Source organism: Martes martes, assembly GCF_963455335.1.
Source record: "Martes martes genome assembly, chromosome: 13".
Taxonomy (NCBI): domain Eukaryota; kingdom Metazoa; phylum Chordata; class Mammalia; order Carnivora; family Mustelidae; genus Martes; species Martes martes.
The window spans coordinates 2841720-2862532 of NC_137901.1; the positions used below are offsets into that span (position 1 = coordinate 2841720).

Here is a 20813-nt window from a genome sequence, read left to right on the forward strand (position 1 = left end):
TGTGTGGCTGCGATCAGCATCCTGAACCTTTTCGTGTCCGGTGTCCGGCCTCTCACGCTGGAACAGATCCCGGGCAGGAGAGAGGGGCCTCCCCAGTGGACGCGGTCACGTGGGGCAGCCGGGCTGCACGACAGGCGACCTCCATGGGAGCAGGTCACCCGAACCCTGAGGGGATAAAGGGCCTGCGCTAACGTGTGCTTTTATGGCCTCCCGAAGGGACCCAGCAGCGTCCGGGCGGGGGGAGGGCGACGACACCTGCGACCTCTCCTGAGCCCTTGGGACTGAGCGCGCGTGTCCGCAGGGCCCTGATAGCTCAACGAGGACTAAAGGATCGACGTCCTCGGGAAGACAGATTTCACGAGCTGGAGTTAATATTTGCTCCCGCAGGACCTTGGGAGTTTCCGGCAGGGCTTGGTCAGCGGGGCTGTGGAGAGCCAGAAGGGGAGTCGGTCCCCTGGGGACACGGGCTGGGGCGCAGGGCCTGGGCCCTCAGAGTTCCTGCCTATGCCCTTCTCCGGTGGGAGCTGGGTGGTGTGGCAAGCAGAGCAGAGCGCGGGCCGAGGGAGGGGGCTTTGCATCTCTTCTTCCTTCTTGAGGACCCTGTGTTTCTGGCACGGCTCGTCGTCCACAGGCCTGTGCCTGCCCGCCGGGTTTCCCCGCTCTGCTCTGTCCCCTCTGCAGGGCGGCGTCTGAAACGCCCACATGTGGTGTGCCGCTCTACGTCCTCCCTCGACAAGGCAAAAGCCCACCCAGACTCCCCATCATCGGTCAGAGGGGCCGAGCCCTAAACCCCGCTGCCCGGCCACCAGTGTGCTGTGTGACATTCAGCAGTGTGCCCGCCCTTTCTGTGCCCGTTTCCTTGTTAGGAGGAGAGGGTCGGTGTGGTTACGGCACCGGGGACTGGGGCATGTTAAATGTGTGGCTCACAGATATGTTTGGGACAGCAGCTGGCACGCGGGGGGCACCCTTCCCTGTGCGTCTGAGCCATAGCCGCCTGGAGGGGTGCCAGGGACTGCAGGGAGATTTTGGAGGGAGGCCACCTGGGCCCGCGTGTCCCTAGACCAGGGGCACGTCCGTCTCTTTGTCTGGACAGCTCCACGGCGTCACGTACCTTTGTTTGGGAACTGCTCTCTGCCCCTCACATGCTGGCCTTGTCTCTGTAATTCTGTTTCATTTACTTATTCTTTTCTTTTTTAGAGATATTTATTTATTTATTCATTTATTTTTGAGAGAGGACGAGCACGAGTTGTGGGCAAAGGGAGGGGGAGAAGCAGGCTCCCTGATGAGCAGGGAGCCGGATGTAGGGCTCGATCCCAGGACCCTGAGATCGTGACCTGAGCCGAAGGCAGACGCCTAACTGACTGAGCCACCCAGGCGCCCCTTGTTTACTTATTCTTAAGAGGCAAACACTGGGGGCACCTGGGTGGCTCAGTGGGTTAAAGCCTCTGCCTTCGGCTCAGGTCATGATCCTAGGGTCCTGGGATCGAGCCCCGCATCGGGCTCTCTGCTCAGCATGGAGCCTGCTTCCTCCTCTCTCTGCCTGCCTCTCTGCCTGCTTGTGATCTCTGTCAAATAAATAAATAAAATCTTAAAAAAAAAATAAAAAAATAAAAAAAAGAGGCAAACACTTTTATTTAAAGAAGGCAAAGAGCTCTTATAAAAGCAGATTACTAATGTTGTATTATTTGGATGATGCAGGGCAGTGTCCTTTCACTGTAGTTTTGCAGTAAGTCTGGGTGGACGGAGTTCCCACAGCCCCTCAGTGCAGTGTCCCCTGTGCGAGCTGAGCGTTTGTCCAATCTGGAAGGTGGACGTGTGTGCGGCAGCGTCTCTGCGCCCCAGGCCTTGCCTGTGTCCCTCTGCATTTCCTGCTGTCCCAGGCCCCCTCTGGCTGGGCGGGCCCCACAGATGTCCCTTGTTGTCCTCACCCTGGATGCGTGGCGGAGGCCTGGTCAGGTGTGCCGTGGTGCGTGTGTCTGCGGGAGGAAGACACAGACGTGAGCGGCTCTGCTTGCCGGGTCGGCCCTGGAGTTCCTGGGCCAGCTGACTTGTGCGCGTTGGTCATTCCAGGTCTGCTTCCTGCGTCTTTCGCGGCTTTAGTGAGTCTTGATGAGCAGGTGGGGGGCAGCTCTCTCCAAGGCGCCGCCCTTGGGGTTCCGTCTCCTTCTCCCGCATATCACGGCTTGTTTTGGAACTTTTCTCCCGTGGGCCGTCTGGAAAGGGGCCCCCTCAGAGCGTTTCTCCGACAGATGTGGGCTCCTTGGCCCGCAGGGGATGGTAAATGGGGTTTTTCAAAGGCCTCTTTCTCCTGTGAGTCTCCTGGACTGAGGAACTGGTGCCAAAGAATAAAATCTTTTCTGTTTCTTCTTCCTCGTTCTGCCCGAGGTGTCCAGAGGCAGGAAATGGCCTCTCAGCGCCATCACTCTGAAATGTCGGTTTCAGGCAAGGAAAAACTAAGTCAGAAAAAAGTTAGTGCTTCACTGAACAAACCCTAACGCGGGAGACCCGCTGTCGGCAGCGGTTTGCACGAGGTTGCCCAGGTTGTGCGTGGGGCTGTGGCGTCCACTGGGAGCCTCGCACCTGGAGAGCTCTGGGGCCGGGCCTGTGCTGGGGTCACCTGACGCCCGGCCACCCGTCCACCCCTGGCCCCGCCCCAGTGTTCTGAGGGATCCATGATGCAGTTCAGGCCTTAAACGACACATCACTGAATAGTTTTTTAAAAATGGGAAAGAGAAAAGGAAATCTGTGAACCTTTCTGTAAGTGAAGTGACCGGGCGTGGGGTGCAGAAGATGCCTTGCGTGCCCCGCCCCGGGCCCGGGTCCCTGCTGGGGCTCTCACTCCTGGTCCCAGTGACCTGGCACCTCCCAGCCTTCCTCTAGAGCCCCCAGCTACCAGCGTGAGACACGGCCAGGGGCTCCACGAGTGTGCCGTAACGCCGTCAGGAGCTCTAGGTCCCGAGCCTGGACGTGTAGACACGTAGTGTGACCCTGTGGAGAAAGGCAGCCTGAGCTCCGGCTCCAGGGAGCCCTGTCCGTGTCTTCCCGTTCTAAGAAAAGTGCGTGTTGCTGCGGTGGAGAGGGAACATGTCCTATGCACTGTGTGTGGCTCCTGCAGCGGATGTATTATATTTTAGGCTTGAAGAGATGTTTTAAGTGTCATTTTAAGTCTCACTGTCACCTGTATACAAATGCCTTTCCGCTTGGGTGAGAACAGTGACACCTGCGCTGAGCACTCAAGAACCGAGGAAGCCGAGATTTAGATGACGGGCTGCCAGTGCTGGGCACGGCTGCTCCCGGGACCGGTCAGCCTGCTGGTCCCAGTCAGCCCCGATCGGAGGGTCTGCTTCGTGAGTTCAGGCGGAGGCGGAGGTCCTGCCCCTCAGATCCACGGTCCAGGCAGAAGACAGAGCCGCCCACGGGGCCCGGCAGCAGCGCGAGCCGTGCACAGAGCAGAGCACCGGCAGGAGGAGAGCCCCGCGGCTGGTCTTCGGTGATGCGGCTGACCCGTCCGGGTGCGCAGGCCCGAGGTTAGACGGCCGCTGCGAGAGGGCGAGAAGCGTCCCGTCTGCGTGCTGGCATCTACCGCGAGCTGCCCCGGGGTGCCGTTGTGTCTCATGATAACATCTGTGTCTGTGCATTTGCAGCAGTTAATTTTTTTCTTAAAAGCAATAGCAAACTTTTTAAAAAGTGTCACTTGAAAAAAAAACTTACTGAAAAACCAACAATAAGTAAACTGGGGAAGAATAAAAAATAACATCTCAAAGGGAAACGTGTGATCCATTGAAACTGGGGCTTGCGAGGAGTTTGGGCTCTGGGAGGGGCTGCGGGGGTGGGGAGCTCGAGCTCCTTTCCTGGGGGGCTGTGGTGAACGGGGTGCGTCGCGCGGGTCTGGTTGCTTCTCTGACCCCGTCTCAGGGAAGCCAGATTTGGGTCGACGAGGATACCTTCCTGTTTAATGCACGGAACTTGTGTTTTGCAGACCTGGGGTCGAAAGCGCTTAAGAAAACAATAGTTTCCCTCTGACCTCGGCGTTGGGTCGCTCTTCCTGCACAGCAGGGAGAGGGTAACAGGCGTTGGACGGCAAATACGGAGAGTAAGAGAACAAGAGCCCCTGTTGCTCAGGAGGCGGGGGTCAGGGCGAGGCGGAGCGCGAGCTCGCAGGAATTTTCCCAGTGCCCGGGCTGCGCGGGGCTTGTGGGGAGGACACTTCCGTCGTGCTCTCTGGGGCCGTGATGCTCGGAGGACGCTGCCCGCGCCTGCACCGCGTCCGCTGCGGGTGGTTGGGGCCGCATGCTCGGGCCGGCGGTCGGCTGTGGGGTCCCTTCTGGGAGGCGCCGCTGTGGGCAGCGAAGCGCTGTGGGCATCCATGGACTCTGCACTCGGGACGTTCCTTTCCTCCACCCCTAGTGGAGGAAGGGTTCGTGTCCTCGGGGGGAGACGTTTCCTTTTCCCTGGGCGGGTCTGCCACAAGCGGTCCCCGGCTTTGTCTGCCTGCCGTGTGCGGGACGTGAGTGGACTTGGGCCTCTGCGGTGTCTGTTTTACCTACAGGGACGTTCTGGAAGCTGGAGTGTTGGGCTCGCCTTCCTTATAAGGAGATGTGTTGCAGCACAAACTCTTCTTTCCTTTTCTCCGGTGATTGTGTAGATCGTCATTTGGTTCACGTTGTAAAATGGTTTGATTTAAATTTGCTGGAAGGTGCCTCCAGGTTTGGAAAACTGAAGCCCGTGAGGTCCACCCCTGTGGGGACCCCAGGCCTACCATGGAAACCCAGAAAGCTCTTCTGGGACAAAAACACTTTGAAAATCACTTTAAAAGCCCAAAGAAAAATAGGAAATTTGATTTTAAGGTATTTTGGTGCTACATAGGGTGGAAAAAGAGCTCCGTAGGTTTTTATCTCTGGATTTGGGGAAAATCCTTTGGCCAGAGCGTCGGAGGAGGGACTTTGCTCAGCACCTCCACCTAGCGGGGTGAGGCCAGGCCCTTTCTGTGCAGGCGCCGGTGCCCAGGCGAGCCAGAGACTTGCCTGGGTGTGAGCAGCACGTGGGGCCGCCCGGCCTGAGGTGGGCGCTTGGTGGGCATCTGCTGACTGTGAGTGACCGGACCTCGGATGTGGGCCTCAGGGTTCCTTGTGATCACTGACACGACTACTGAATCTTGGAATTGGGGCCCCACGGGGAAGGGCCCCTCCCCTCGCTGAGTGCCCACTGGAGGCACAGGCCTGAGGACTGAATGTACATTTTCTTACTCCACGTTTGGAATGCAAGAAGGGGAAGCGTTCTCTGAATACATTTCTGACAACTATAGAAACTGTATGTGGCAAATGACTCCCCCTAAATCTCCTTCCACGGCCGCAAGAACATGGGGTGATCCAGGGCCCCTCAAACAGTTTGGTCCCCGGGCGCCCTTGGCCCCCTTGGTGGTGAGGAGGCTGCAGGTGGCCTTGTCCGCTCGCCCCCGCGGATGTCCTGCTAGTGGTTTTCTGGGGCGCGGAGAGCTGGGACGCGAAGGCAGACGCCCGAGGACGCTGTCAGGGTTCGCCTGTTACCTGGAGAGGTGGGGCCTGCTGGTGGTGGGGACCGTTGTCCTGCTGGGAAAGCTGTGTCTCCCTGGCTCTGTGCTTGCGGTGAGCCGTCACTGATGGTTCAGTGGGCTATAGAAATCAGTTCCTGTCCTTTCCAGAAAAACAGAGACAGAGAACCAGCCTCAGGTGCCAGTGTCTGGTTCCGCTTGCTGTCCTGCTGTGTATGAAGCCCCGGCCTCCAGCCCGAGTGTCCGGGTGACCCGCTCACGTGCACAGGCCGTGGCCACCTCCGCCTCCAGCGGGTCCTCGGGGCTGGAGTCTCCGCAGGGAGCCCCTCTGTGAGAAGAGGCCCCTTGGGGCGCTGGCCTGTGCGGGCTGAGGCTCTGGGCCGAGGCTCTGTGCCTGGAAGCAGGAGCGTGTTGCCCGTCTGTGCGCTGGTGAGAAAACCATGAACTTCTAGAAGAACGTGACGCAGGGGCTCTTCCTGCCAGTTTTTCCTCCTGAGAGGGCTTTTCTGGAAGAGCTCGGTCACGGCAGGGATGGGACTGCGAGCGGAGCTTGGCTGAACGTGTGACTGTCCCGCGCCCACGGGAGGCCGCGGTGTGCGCTGGGCCCAGGCTAGCCCCCCACGTGGGTGAGGAGCTTGCCGCCCCGGGAGGACAGTGGTGTTTTCCATGTGTTTCCTCATGGAGCTGTGTTTTCAGAGTGTGACATGGGTGGGAATTACCCTGTTAGATGGCGAGACTCGATCAACAGGGCCTCTACGCTAGGCCCCGAGTCAAAGCCTATGTGTGCGTCTCTCCGGAAAGCAACGCTTGGCTCTTGGTCCTAGTTCGGAAAGGTCTCCCTTAGGAGATTTTAGAACTGGCCGCAGGAAGCTGTCGTTACCTGAGAAAGCCGGTCCCGTGTGCTTATCTGAAATGTAGGTAGGTTCGGGCTAAGGAGCAGACGACTAAGATCGCTGACCAGTCTCCTTTCCGAGGACTTTCCGGGCAGGAGGTTAACACGCGAGGAACCCAGGCGGGTCCTTGTTCTCTGCCACACGCACGTGGTGGGACCCGCACTTACCTGCATGGGCTTCGACAGAAGCATCATTTTGTTTGCCGCGTGTGCCGTCTTCCTGGCAGGGCCTCTGCCCCTTTCCCGCGAGCCCCGCCAGCTTGGTTTAGTGCCGTGACGGAGGTGAAGCCCCGGGCGGCTGTTTTCCCTTCCTGTGGCTCGCGCGGCTGCAGCCCGCAGCGGGCGCCGCGTGCACGTCCCGCCCAGCCTCCCCGCGCTCTGTGACCGGGCACCTTCCGGGCAACAGACCGATTTTGGAAAAAATGTAAAAAACGAAACTCAGTGTAAATATAAGGAAATTGAAAGCACTTTGCAACATATGTGTGTGTGAGTGGCTCGGTCTGACTTTAAGCGCGGAGCGGAGAAACCCGCATTTGTACTGAGGATTGGGGCCGCAGGCCCCCCACGGGGAATCAGCGGATGGCGCGTTTTCGTTGCATCACACGGGCAAACGCGCCGGTTAGGGTTCGGTCGCGCGTCCGGCAAGAATGTGCTGTGTGCACTGTCCGGGGCTGTGTGCCGTCCCCTGAAATTAGGACGTCTGCTCACTACGTGGTGAGCGTCTAGAAGCTTCTGGCTGGTTCCCCCTTGCTGGGGGTGGTGCTGTCCCCGGAGGCGCCAGGGGGCCGGTCTCTGCCCAGAGAACATGCCAGGTGATGGGACTCCGCCCTGGGAAGCTTCTTTGATTTTGTGCGTGACCAGAATGTTCTTAGTTATCTGTGGGTCCAGAGAGGAACGCTTTGGGTGGCTTTCGTCGAGGAAGGGGCTCGGCTGTGCTCACTCCTTGGCCTGCGTTTCTCCAGAGGTAATCCAGGTTCCCCCCAAGGGGTGCGGGTGCGTACCCCCTGGGTTCGGAAAGGCAGAGAGGGCGGTGCATGCACAGCGTCAGCTGCCCAAGGGAGTCTGGTAGGGAGCGGAGCTACAGTGAGCATCTGCTGTTTCCCGTGAGGGGAGAGGAGAGCCCGCTGTCCTCATCTGCGGGGACAGAGCGTGGGCTTTTCTGAGTACGTGCGTGTCACTGCATCGCAGATGGACGGGCCCTTCCTCCTCCAGCAGGGGACAGTGGGCACAGCAGGACACGGCCCTCCAGGGGGCATGTCGGGGATGCGGAGGTAAAGGGGGCCTCTGGCCATTAATAGTGACCGTCCAGTGACGGGATAGGAGCTCCTTCCAGGAGCTGAGTTGGAAACATACTTCAGACCAGTTGTGTTTTGTTTTTGCAGGACTTGGTTGGTTGGGTGGGTTGGCCGCGCACCTTCGTTCCGCCGCTTTCTCTCGCCCACGGAGCTCCGTGCTCACGAGAGACCCGGCTTGTGCACCGTCATCCGGCATCTCGACGACAGACTCCTGTTACCGTGGGTGTCGCGTGGGTGTCGGACAGTATGTTTACGAGTAACTGTTCCTTTCACCGAAGAGGCGTTTCTTGAGTTTGTCTCTGTAAACTTGGACTCCCGAGTGATGTTCGGGAACCAGTGGCCCCAGCTTGGATGTCACGGTCCCCAGAACACAAGAGCAGCCCCCCAAGCCCTCGGCACCCTCGCTCCACCTGCTCCGAGCTATGCCCTGGGCTCCCACCTGGGCCCTCGCGGCCCTTTGGAACCTTGGTCTGTCGCCTGGCAATGCCGGCCCGACCGCTCGCGGGCTTTGTGCTGAACCCATGGAGGAGGCCTCTAGAGCTTTCTGTGTTGCCATGTGCTGGGTGGCAGGAGGGACGGCGCTGACGGAATTAGCACACATCCGATCGCACCAGCCCGCTGCCAGTTTGACTCTGCGTTTCGCTTTGGCTTTGCAGGAACCCGCCGCGAGGTTCGGAGGTGGGCCCCGACTCCGCGTCTGGGCCTTCTGGTTCTTGGGCACCATTTGCAGCAACCGGTGTGACTGCTGTGTCTCTGGGGGCCACGGGCAGCACTGCGCTCCTTCAATAAAGCAGGAGGCCACTTTTGCATGCGCAGCCCCCGATCCCCTCTCCCCGGGCCTGGGGGGCAGGCGCGGGGCCTGCGAGCTCTGAAACCCCAAAACCTGCTGTGTTGTATTTTGTGGCCCCTTTTCCCCCAAAGCTGTTGCCGGGTGAGACGTTTTGGCTTAGGAAACATCCCGTCCTTGTTTCTGCGAGATCACTTACGATCGCTTCACATGCAGCGTTTCCCTAACTTTTGCAGCCGGATACCACAATAACATTCTTCCGGGGAACAAGGATTTTGCATGTTTATCCTTTTTTGTTCTTTGCAAGAAAGGTAGACGTGGTCTTTTATCTGCAGAAGTTAGGACTTGCAGGGATGTGTCATTGAGTGTGGTTGAAAATATATTTTTAGACAAGCAATGCGGGATAAATCCTGGGGCGATGTGACATCATGTTCTTGTCAAGAATTGCTCTTTGTAAACATTCTCTGATAGATCGCTCTCCTTAAGAGGCTGCAGCACCCAGCTGGTCTCAGAGGTGCTGTGTGTGCGAGTGATAAACTAGGTCACGTTGCAGCAGTTACTGGCGGTAATGGGTCTGGAGCGTGTAAACTGGTTATCCTGTATGTGCTTTAGATACGAAAGCATTTGGGGAAGAGCTGTCCTTTTCTAATTTTGATCCTCTCAAAGTATTGATTGGTGTTTGTACAGGGGCCAAGAAAGTCTTCAATGATTTCTCGCATGATACGCCTTTCAGCCGTCCCGCCAAAATCAACTCCATTCAGGGTATCTTTACGGAAAACGTTTTGTGTGCAGTTACTTAGAATTCAGTAAAATTGATCACCGAAGTGTTTATTTCTCCTGTGTGCTCTTAATGAAGGGATCTTGGGGGGCCGACTTCTGTGCTCAACAGTCCTACCGCGGAAGGTAACGTGTCACAGAACGTTTCATGGCTTGCCGCGCAGAATCTCCCTTTGTACTCCAGGGCACAGTTCTTTAGTTGACGGTGGGGACTTCCAGGCTGTTCACGAAAAGCACAGAGGAAACTGGTAATGTCAGATCTAGGTATTTACGGCCGTCCATGTTCTTACGTGGGGAGAAAAATGTTGGTTTTAGGTAAAAGTCTGGAAAAGAGGTCACTGTTAGTGGTTTGGGGGGCAAATGCTATCTTTTGTTCTTGGTTTACTTGGAGCAAAAGAGCTTATTTGTAGAAACGAATTTCTGTTATGTGTTTTATGATCAACTAATACAAATTTCAACAAGGTACGTCCAGTAGACCAGGGAGTGTGACACAGCGAGAAAATGTGGCGAGTTTCTACATGGGGTTATTTTGTCTTCACTGTCGACAGTTTCTTTAAAAACACTGGCATTAGGCACTGAATCGGTGATAATTTGCACACTCTGGAGATCAGGCTGGATAAAAACTTACCAGCCACGCGTCAATGGGGTTTTACCCCGCATTTTATCTAAAGCCTTCGGATCTTCCGTGTCTGCTTTAAAACCAGAAATTTATGAGTCTTGATTTTCTTTGGGGTTCTCCGGGTTTTCAGTATTTCTGAATTCTTCGAAACTGAGGCTTTCCTCCTCTTGGCGCGGCGTGGGAAGACCGTCAGAGTGAAACCGGACTGCTTTTGTGGTTCACGTAATGAAGCGAGGGATTTGCTGTCTTTGTGAGATGCTGGGCAGCCTCTGGGGGCTGCAGACGTCACCCAGCGGCCCGGCTGGGGGGACGTGGGCTCTTCGTGGAGACGTTGACTAGGTCATGAACTGTGCTGGCGGTTCCAGGGGTGCTGGGTGGACCCCCAGGCCCCCGCTCTTCGTGGCCGGCCGGGGGCCCCAGCAGGAAATCTAGCCGCAGAACATTCCAGAGCGGCCTCTGACTCCCGTTCGCTTTTCTTCTTTCCCATCTTCCCGTCGTCGTTGTCGTCGTCTTTTTTCCCCCCCAGTTTAGAGAAGTTCACTTTTTTAGGGACAAATAGATTGATAACGTCACTTTGTAGTGTAAGACTTGGAAACGGTAAATGGCCAGCCCGAGCGATGCATCGATTCTGGAGAGCAAAGAAAGAAAAGCGAGTGAAGGACGCTGCTTTCCTGTGCGTGGAACGCACCCGGCCCCGGCTCGCTTCCGCGCGGAGGCTTCTCGGTGAGCGTCTCCGTGCCTGCTTAGGGTTTTTCTGGATCTGTTACTAGTGTCCAGGGAGGGACAGTCCCCGCCCTCATCTACTCCTGGTCGTTCCCGGATGGGATCGATAACGAGATGGTGCGCTCGTCTGCTTTTCTCACCCCGGAGGTTCAGGTTTGACTTCCCAGTCGTTCCATTTTAGTCCGAGGACGTGCGGGCGGCTTGGATACCGATGTTCATTCATATTTTCTCTTGGAAACACGTTGGCATGGGGTCGTTGCTGCTGTTCTGTTTCCGCCGTGTCTCTGCAGGTGAAAACGGGGGCTGTGCTTTCGGGGACCGGGAGCTCAGGCGCGTGTGTGGCCGAGCCTGGCCGCGGCTTCCTCCGCAGAGCGGGCGCTCGGCCGCGGGTGCAGGCGTGACGGCAGCGGGGTCTGCGCCCGTCCTGCCCGGAGACCGTGCCGTTCGCGCAGTGAAACCGTATCAGGGGCCGTTGGTTACATTTGGGGTCCGTGAATGTGGTGGCCCTCGCTTGACGTGTTGGGCATGGGGTGCTGAAGAATTTAAGGGAAACCTTTGCTGGAGAGAGTGGGATTTTGTCGCTGTCGCGTTGCTGTTTTTTTCTCCTACTTCGTGCTCTGAACGAAGCATTTTCGAGACTTACTTTAAAGCGGGTGCCTTCGCACCGTGGTCCGGGCACAGCGTTCCCGCTTGGAAATAGGGCCTGCCTCGCCGTGGGCAGTTGTGCGCGCCTCCCTCCCTGGGATAGTGGGTTTCTGTCCTTTCTCCCCGCAGTGGGGCGGTGGGGTGGGGTTTCTTGTGAATGCTGCTGATTCTAGTGGCCTTTTATTCATGTCTTCTTATTAGAGTGGAAATGTAGTTTGCTCATAATGGATTATTGATTGGCCTGAGCGAGGCAGCCTCGAGGCCTTGTCAGCTTCGGTCCGCAACTGCCCAGCAGTGAAAGCATCAGTTCACGGAGCGTCTCGCCGGGCCGTGGACTATAAGCCTGGAATTGTTAATCTGGGGCAGATTGCTGTGTGCAGAGAGGAACTCCTCATTGTTGTTATGGAATTTCTCCCCATTTATTAAAAGAATAGGGTTTTTGTCTCCGCAGTAGATACGCCTGTGCAAGATCTTAATGAGGTATTTTAATTCAGGCCCATAATACTACAGTGTAACCAGCAAAGCCCACTTTATTGTCTGCAGGCGGACAGCCGGACAGGCAGACAGCGGTGCAGCCACCGCCGGGCCCAGCACCCACGGGGCCTGTGGTTCTGGGCATGCCCTGTCCTTGGGAGGGGGCAGCCCCCTCTGCTCTGGGGACAAGCCTTTGGAAGGGTCCCGCCAGGCCCCGCTGGAGACTAAGTGTTTTTGTTCTGTGACGTGCTGGTTGGAGCCCTGCCCCTCCCGCAAATGCCCGAGCCTCCTGTCCATGGAGAGCTGCTGTCTCCTGCGGGGTCCTCCCGGCCCGCCGGACTCCAGACCGCACAGATCTCCCGTTGCCAGAGTGGCACACACAGGCTGGGGGAGGCCCCGCGGCTCCCGCCTCCTCCCCGAAGCCCGGGGCTCCCCAGGAGGTGGCCAGGGGACACAGGAGGAGGGACCCCAGCCGCTGAGGGAAGCAGACCTACTTCTTGGTAGTGTGAGATGGTTAATGAATGAGCCAGAACTGAAAAAGTACCGCAGGAGAGAGTTGTTTGACAAACAGGACAGGCTTCAGCTTCTGCTTCCCTAAAACTGAAAACTGGGCTTGGAGCAGGAAGTGCCCCCGCCAGTGCTCCCGCAGCCCCCAGGAGCCTGGGAGGCCTCGGCTCTCCCACTCTGGTTCGGGTCGGTTGGAAGAAACGTGCAGACTTGTTTTGGTAGGCAAATAGCTCAAAATATTAGAGGTTACTCCGGATTCCTTGTGCAGGAGAAGATGTTGATAGAATGATCTGTGATCATTTTGGGGAAATGAGCACGAAGTCAGTCGGCTTCTGCTCCGTGTTGATTTACTTCACAGAGCAGAGAGCGGCAAGGTTTCCTGTAGATGCAGAGATAGGCCCAGTGTTCAAAAACGCAGGACGCTTTACCTTTTCCCCTTGGCGATGCCGTATTTAACTGATTAGAAAATGATTGTTTCCAATGTGGGAAAGAGGCCTCGACTGCATGACCACGTTTTTTTGCTTCGGAAGCCGCGGGTGGGGTCCCCGTGAGCCCCAGGCGCTAGCTCGGGCGGGCCTCTCTGGCTGGAGAAGGCTCCTGCTGCCCGCAGGAAGGCTGTGACCAAGCTCTGGGTGGACTCCGGGGTTTTCTGCAGTGAGCAGTCTCGTAAGTACTGCTTTTCATGTGAACGGTTTATTATTCAGATGATTTTTCTTTTTTCTTTCCTTTTTTTTTTTTTTTTGAGTTTTGAAGACTGGAATTAACAAAAGATGACGTTCTTGAACCTCATTCCTTGGAGCCTTTGGAGCTTCCTCCAGGCCTGGACGGGGGAGGGGTTGGGGAGGAGGAGGTGGGGGGTGAGGGGGAGGGGCCCCCCGGGCCTCCCCAGAACCCTGCTTTGAATTGTGTTCCTTCCTGGGACTGCAAGTGGGAGGTTGTTTGTTGTTGTTGTTATTGTTTGTTTTGTAAAAAGGCTTCCAAAATCCATAAAAATTGGAAGAACGATAGACATACATACACTCACCATCTAGATTCAGCAACAAAGATTAAAAAATGTTGAGGTGTTTTATTTACATTAACGTATTTTTATTCACTTCCTTTTGACCGAATAACATTCCAACATTCTGTTTTTATTTCTAATGAGGTGCAGTTGGTACATAACATTCTGCAGGCATCAGGTGTACAACAGTGTAATATGACATCTGTATGCGTTACTCTGTGATTGCCACCCAAAGACCAGTCCCCATCTGTCGCGCACAGTGACCGCCGTTTCGCTCACCCTTTCCCCCTGGAGCAACCACTGATCTGTATCTATGATTTTGTTTTAATATTGCTATTTTTTTTCCCGAGATTCCACAGATGAGTGGAATCGTACAGTATCTGTCTTCGTCTGTCTGACTGACTTCACTTGGCCTGACGCCCTCAGGGTCCATCTGTGCCATTGCGTACGGCAAGATTCCGTTCTTCTTCGTGGCTGTGTAGTACTCCATCGTATGGGTCTGCGTCTACACACCTCGTCCTCTTTACCTTTTCATCCTCTGGTGGACACTTAGGTTGCTTCCGTATCTTGATTACTGTCAGTAATGCTGCGTGAACATGGCGGGGTGCAGGTCTCATTTGGAAATAGTGTTATAATGTTTTTGTTTTCTTCAGGTAGACCCCCAGAAGTAGAACCAGGGGGATCATATAGTGATTCTGTTCTTAGTTTTTCAAGGAATCGCCATACTGTTTTATATTCCCACCAGCGATTATTATTTCTTGTCTTTTTGATCATTGCTGTTCTGAGTGGTGTGAGATGATATCTTAGTGTGCTTTGATTTGTAATTCTTAGTAATTTGTGATGTTGGGCACCGGTTCCCGTGCTTGTTGTCCACATGTATGTCTTTGGAAAAAATGCCTCTTCAGATCCTCCTCCCATTTTTTAGTCGGGTGGCTTGTTTTTTTAATTGTCGAGCTGTAGGAGCTTCTGTGTATTTTGGATATTAACCCCTTATTGGACATAGGATTTGCAAATATCTTCTCCTAGTAGGTTGCCTTTTTGTTTTGATGGTGGTTTCCTTGACTGTGCAGAAGCTTCTTAGTTTGATGTAGTCCCAATGGCTTATTTTTGCTTTTGTTTCCCTTGCCTTTTGAGTCGGGTTCAAACACACTGCTAAAACCAGTGACTCACAGGCTTTCTACCTACATTTTCTTCTAAGAGTTTTATGGTTTCATGTCTCGCACTCAAGTCTTTCATCCATTTTGAGGTAGTTTTGTGTGTCGTAAGGTAGGAGGCTAGTTCCACTCTCTTGCATGTGGCTGCCTGGTTTTCCCCACATCGTTTATTGAAGACACTGCTTTCACCATTGTATGTTCTTGGCCCCTTTGTTGTAAATTAATGGTCTGTATCCATGTGGGTTTATTACTAGGCTCTCAGTTCTGTTCCTTTGATCAGTGTGTCTGTTTTTATGCCAACAGCATACTGTTTTGATGACTGTAGCTTTGTGGTATAGCCTGAAATCAGAGAGCCTGATGCCTCTAGCCTTGTTCATCTTTTTTAGGACTGCTTTGGCTCTTTGGGGTCTTCCGGACGCCATAGAGATTTTAGAGTTGTTTGTTCTAGTTCTGTGGAAAATGCCATTGGATGTTGGGTAGGGATTGCATTGAATCTGTAAGTTGCTTTCGGTAATATGGATGTTTTAGCAGTACTAATTCTTGTAATGCGTGAGCCCAGGATATCTTTTAATTTATTTGTGTCCAGACATTTGTAATTTTCAGTGTACAGGTCTTCCATCTTCTTGGTTCAGTTTATTCCTAGGTATTTTATTCTTTTTGATGCAATTATAAATGGCATTGGTTTCTTTTTCTTTTTTTAAAAATTTATTTATTTATTGGAGCACATGCGTGCACATGCACAGATCGGGGGGCAGGGGGAGAGAATCTCAAGCAGACTCCGTGCTGAGTGTGGATGGAGCCTGACATGGGGCTTGATCTCATGACCTGTGAGAGCGTGACCTGAGCCAAAACCAGGAGTTGGCCACCCAGGAGCCCCGGATTGCTTTCTCAATTTAAATTCTGGTAGTTTGTTATTAATGTGTAGAGATGCCACAGATCTCTGTATGTCGATTTTATATCCTTTGACTCCTACTGAATTTGTTTATTCTAATGGTTTTTCGATGAGTGTTTAGGGTTTTCTGTATCTAATATCATGCCATCTACAAATATTGGTTTCTTTGCCGTTTTTTTCCCGTTACTGCTCTAGCGAGGCCTTCCAGTAGTAGGTTGAATAAAGGTGGTGAGGCTGGATGCCTTTGTCTTGTTCTTGATCTTAGGAGAAAAGCTCTTAGCTTTTTACCCATTGAGTGTGATGTGTTGTGGGTTTGTCATATATGACCTTTAATATGTTGAAACACGGTCTCTCTATGGCTGCTCTGTAGTGTTATTATAAATGGATGTTGAATTTTGTCAAACCTTCTTTTTGCGTCTGTTGAGATGATCATGTGATTTTTATCCTTCATTTTGTCTACGTAGTGTACCACCCTGACTGCCTTGTGGATGTTGAACCATCTTGGCATTCCTGGGATAAATCCCACCTGATCATGGTATAGGAATCTTTCAATGTATTGTTGAATTCAGTTTGCTAATATTTTGATGAGGATTTTTGGATCGCTGTTCATCCAGGATATTGGCTTGTAATTTTCTTTTTTTTGTGGTGTTCTTGTCTGGTTTTGGTATCAGACAAGTAAACACACCTGTACCTGCTGTCTACATCTAGCAGTCGTGGACATTTTGATATCTTTGCCTTTATTTTTTTTTAAACCACCTCCAAAATATTTCATCAACATTTTCACAAACTAAGACTGTTCTCCTGTATTGCCAACCTAACTAATATTTGAGTACTGCTACTTTGTTAATATTTAGCCTGTGTTAAAGTTTAGTTTTTGTGAAGAGTTTGGGAACTAGAATGTGTTTGAGCACGTGTGCTGTGGAGAGTTGTAGCTGGTTGCAGTCTTAATAGTTGTATTAAATGACCTTTTGTAGTGGACCTGTGAGGGCCCACTGAGCACACAGGCGTCCCTAGTGATTTCTCATTTAGTTTCCTAAACTTGTATTATTTTGTCCTTTTGAATTTATTTAACCAAATTACTGTCACTCTCAGAGTGTAAGGTATCTTTGGGTCCTACACTGACCTTTCATTTATTTATCCAGCAGTTATTAATAATGTGTAACGTCTTCAACGTTTACTGTGTGTTAAACATCGTACCTAGAATGCGTTAATTTAAACCTCACAGAATTACTCTACTGTAGTTATCATAACTGTCATTTACATTTAGAAAGTGCAGTGGGCTGGGGACCAGAGTTGTGAAGACAGGGGTCACACAGCTGATCTGAGCAAGTGGCAGAACTGGGTTTTGATCTTGGGGAGTCTGCCCTGGAGGCTTATGGGCCAGACCACCTCTCACAGCACCGTGATGCCCAAAATGTGCTCAGCTCTGTGCTAGTGTGGAGACTCAGTGGGGAAAAGGCTTGTCCTCCAACACACGAGGGGCAGGTGAAGAAGCCGTGCAGATGTGGGCTAGGGTAGGGCCAGGGCCATGTGGAGAGCTGGCGGGGGAGGCCTAGACCATGTCGCATAGATGTCAGGTGAGACCTCCTGTGCGTGGGTGGGGTGGGAACTGCATGTGCGAGGTCCGGAGATAAGAGTGAGTGTGCGTCTGCCTGGGCATGGAGCAGAGCTCACGGTCCTAGAGGGGGCCCGGGAGACTTGCATGGCGCAGCACAGGGTCTCAGGCCCTTGTGCGGCCCCCCCCCCCACCCCCCGGGGAGTTTGGGCCTCATCTGCAGGGCATGGAGGCTGTGAAGGGTGGAAGTCTCAGGCTGGCCCAGGTCTCCGTCTGGAATGCCCACTTCGGCTCGGGATAGAGGGTGCCTGGATTCAGGAGTGTATTGAGGCTGTGAGGGAGGAGGGCTGGGTGTTGCTGAGGAGGGGAGAGCCGAGGGTGAGACCAGTGGGATTTGTGGCTGGGTCTCCAGCCGGGGGAATCGCGCTGACCAAGGGTTCTGCCACATCCCTGCGTTCCCGACAGAGCCTCAAGCTCCCCGGAACGCCAAGCCCGCTCTTGTCAGTGAAGGTCACCACGTGCCTCCTTGTGCTTCTGGAAGCATCCACCTGCCCCGCTGGTCCACTGCCAGGACATTGTTTTCTGTGTGTGGACATGTTTCCCGTTCTGACTTCTGGGTTTCTCGAGCCTAAGCCCGCTGCTTTTCTTTGAGTCATTGGGATCCAGTAAGCGGCCTGGTGCCCCACAGGCTCTCAGGAACTGGGATGAAACCCGTATTCAGTGGGACTCTGCTGGCCTGTGGGGCTGACTGTGTGGTGCTCTCCCCGGCAGAGATGCAGGGCTGCACGTGGGTTCTTCTAGATCCCTTGGCTGTGCTATCCCTTCCGGCTCTCTGGCTGTCCAGCTGTCCGGCTGTCTAGCTGTCCAGCTGTCCGGCTGTCTGGCTATCCGGCTTTCTGGCTGTTTGGCAGTCTGGCTCTCCATCCTGGGTGTTAGGTGTCCAGGTCTTGCCCCTACGGGACTCACTTAGGGCAGGAGACTTGACCCCCCGGTCCTCGCGGGGAGCTGTGGCAGCAGGGCACGCTTCCGGAAGTGACCATCCTGCTTTGTATGCGGTCACCAATGCAGTCCCCAGGATCCTCACTTAGAGGAGGGATTTATAAGTTGGAGCATTGACCCACAGAGTACATTTGTCGCAGATCCGGTGAGTTGTGGCATGTAGGCACAGAGCGCGTCTGAGAGGTGTCGCAGCAACCCCGTACCTCTGTGTTTACAGCTTGTGGGTCATTTATTTCTGTGTTCCCATGATTGCTTTTTAAAGTTTAGCTTCATATTATATTTTCACAGCTTTTACATTGCCTCTTAAACCCTTCCCCATATACCCTATAACGCATTTTGTACATTATGAATATACGATTTTATTTTCTTAAAAACATTTTACCTTCACCACTTTTTTATCGATACGATCAAATTGCCTTTTACAAAACCACATCTCAAAAAATGTAGAAGGCATTTTTAAAGAGTAGCTTCAAACTGTTCTCTCTAGAGAAACATGCACACATAGTGAGCGTTCCATTGGAAATCTATTTTAAAACCCTCATCAGCAAGCCATTTTTATGCATAAACAATTAAATTATAATCTTGTCTGGCAAGTTCCCAGTTACAGCCTTGGACAAAGTTTGTGATATGGTGACAACAGAACGGGTTCATTATGGGCAGACTGCGTTCCGATGGGGCCATGGTGTACGGATGTCTGTGGGGGTGACGTGTTGTGTTGGGTCAGCGAAAACACAGACGTGTGTTTTCTGTCCCCCCACGTGCTGCCCCCTTCGTACTCCTGCTGCTGGGACCTGACGCACTCTGGCCATCATGAAGAGCTGACATTGATTCACACATTTTATAACACTGGTTATCTTTTGGTTGACGTGTTATTGTAGGAAAAGTTGGAACAGCGAATCCCATGTGGTATGTGCTTGTCTGTCTGGGAGAGTCAAAAGCAGCTCAGGGCGAAAGTGCATCTGCCCAGAGCAGAACAGTCTGTCGCTTTGTCCCACGGTGGTGTCTGCGCGTGACCCGCTCCCCACTGGGGACCGAGAGGAGCGTGGAGAGCCCGGCTGAGACCCTCCAGGCTCAGGGACGTGGGTGGGTGGTGGTTTTTCAAGGCGATCGCCAATCCAGGGGTGCTGGGGGCCCGGCGGCGGCTCCGCCAGCCTCCAGCTGGGGCGGCCGCGTGGGGTGCATTTTTAAGCTGAGAGCTGCGACGGCTGCTTCTAGTTCTTTTTTGGAAGAGAAGCACTGTCTTAAGTAGCAGTTTTTGCCTGCAGCTAAGAAGATCACAGAGATCTGTTATGCCGCAGAGGAAGGAGGGCCAGTGGCTGGGACTCACTCTCCGACCGTGGCTTTAGAGGTTCGCAGGAAACCCCGTTAGTGGACGGTGGGCGCCCAGAAGGGGCCGCTTCGTGGAACTTTCTCAAGCGGAGACAGTTTCGTTGACGTTAGGATTTCCTTACGGTAGCGGCATTCAGGGCTTCAATAGTTACCACTGTTAGGGCATTTCCCCCGTTTCTGTGTTGATGTGTTTTCTCCTTGGTGATGGCTGTGCGGCTCTCCCCGGGACCCGGAGCAGGGCTGAGTTTTGAAGGATGGGGCTGGGCCGAGAAGTGGAAAACAAAAGAGAGAGAGGAGCGCGTTCTGCTGACGGCAGCGCCTGTTCACGTCCTTGCTTGAGAACTGCCCGGGCACAGCCGGGCCCTGCCGGCTTGGGTGAAGGCTTTCCGCTGGTTTTGGAGGGAGCCCGAGGCGGAGAGCTGTATGGTCTGGTTTTGGGGTTCTTGAGGGAAGGCGCCCGGGAAGGCGCCCAGGCCTGCGCCCAGGCCGGGGGAGTGCGGGAACCGGGGCCCCCAGGAGTCCCGGCTGTGAGGAGGAGCGCGGCCTGCTCAGCCAGCCCGGAGGGCGGCCGTGCTCGGTGTGCAGAGGCCGGAGCAGCCCCTGGAGAGAAAGGGGAGCGCGGTCCCCTCCCCGAGGACCGGCAGCCTCGCGGCTGGACGCTCTGGGTGCCCGGGACCCGCCAAGCCCCTTCCTCCCGCCCGCACTGGCGGCCATGGCGGTGGCGCACACGCCTGCTCCTCTCTGGGCCGCTCACCGGGGCCCCCGGGCCGCAGGGAGGGCGCCGGCTGGTGTCACACGCGAGGCCTGGACCGGGCAGCGGTTTGCAGTGTGCGGACGGCCGCACGGGTCTGGGGCCGCTTCCCTGACCCTGGGCTCCTGGGGGATGAGGAGAGGAGTCTGGCTGGGAGGGTCACCCCCCGAGAGCCACCTGGGTGGTTGACGGGGGACCAGGTCTCCTAATGGGGTGTCACCCCGTGCTCGTGCTGGGGCGCAGACCCCTGACCTGCCATACCCTGCCCTCGGCGCCCGGGGGTGCTGAGCACGTGGTAGCGGAGCACGAGGGGTGCGGTGGCCATGGAGCGGGCACTGGGGGGTCTGAACGAGTCTCCCCTGGGGGTCTGCCTTCGTTTGCAGGTGACTGGGAGCTGCCGCCTGCCACCCCTACCTGGTTGAGCACCGGCGCTCCGTGAGCCCTTGTCTGTGCGGCGGCTGCGTGGCTGTCTGCTTCCCTCGGACTGCAGAGCCGCCGACTCCGCCGGGCTCCGCCAACCGCCAGGAGGGCCAGTGGATGCTCTGGTCACTCTGGAGCCTCCAACTCCCAGTGTTTTTTTTTTTTTTTCTTTGTAAAATTATTTATGATTCTTTTAACTCTAAGATCTTTATACCCAGGTTAGATCCTTGAGCGAGATAGGAATACTAGGTTTCGTTCCGACCTCTACGGTATTTCACATTCAGCATCTTGAGGGGTGACATAAACCCCAGGGTAGAGGGGACGCGCGCAGATCACTTGCCGCATAACCCGTAAGTAGCAACACATACAGCCTTCCAGAGGTTGTGCCACGACCAAAACAGCTTGAAAAGTTGATGTAAATTAGTTTCAATCATCAGGAGGTGTTCTTGTTAACCTCATTTGTC

The 20813-nt window shown here is 54.4% G+C and overlaps 1 protein-coding gene across 1 annotated transcript in view; it reads left to right on the forward strand.

The window, feature by feature from the left end:
* ZNF516 (zinc finger protein 516) overlaps positions 1-20813 on the forward strand; it is a 106975-nt gene that overhangs the window by 21584 nt on the left and 64578 nt on the right. The window lies entirely within an intron of this gene.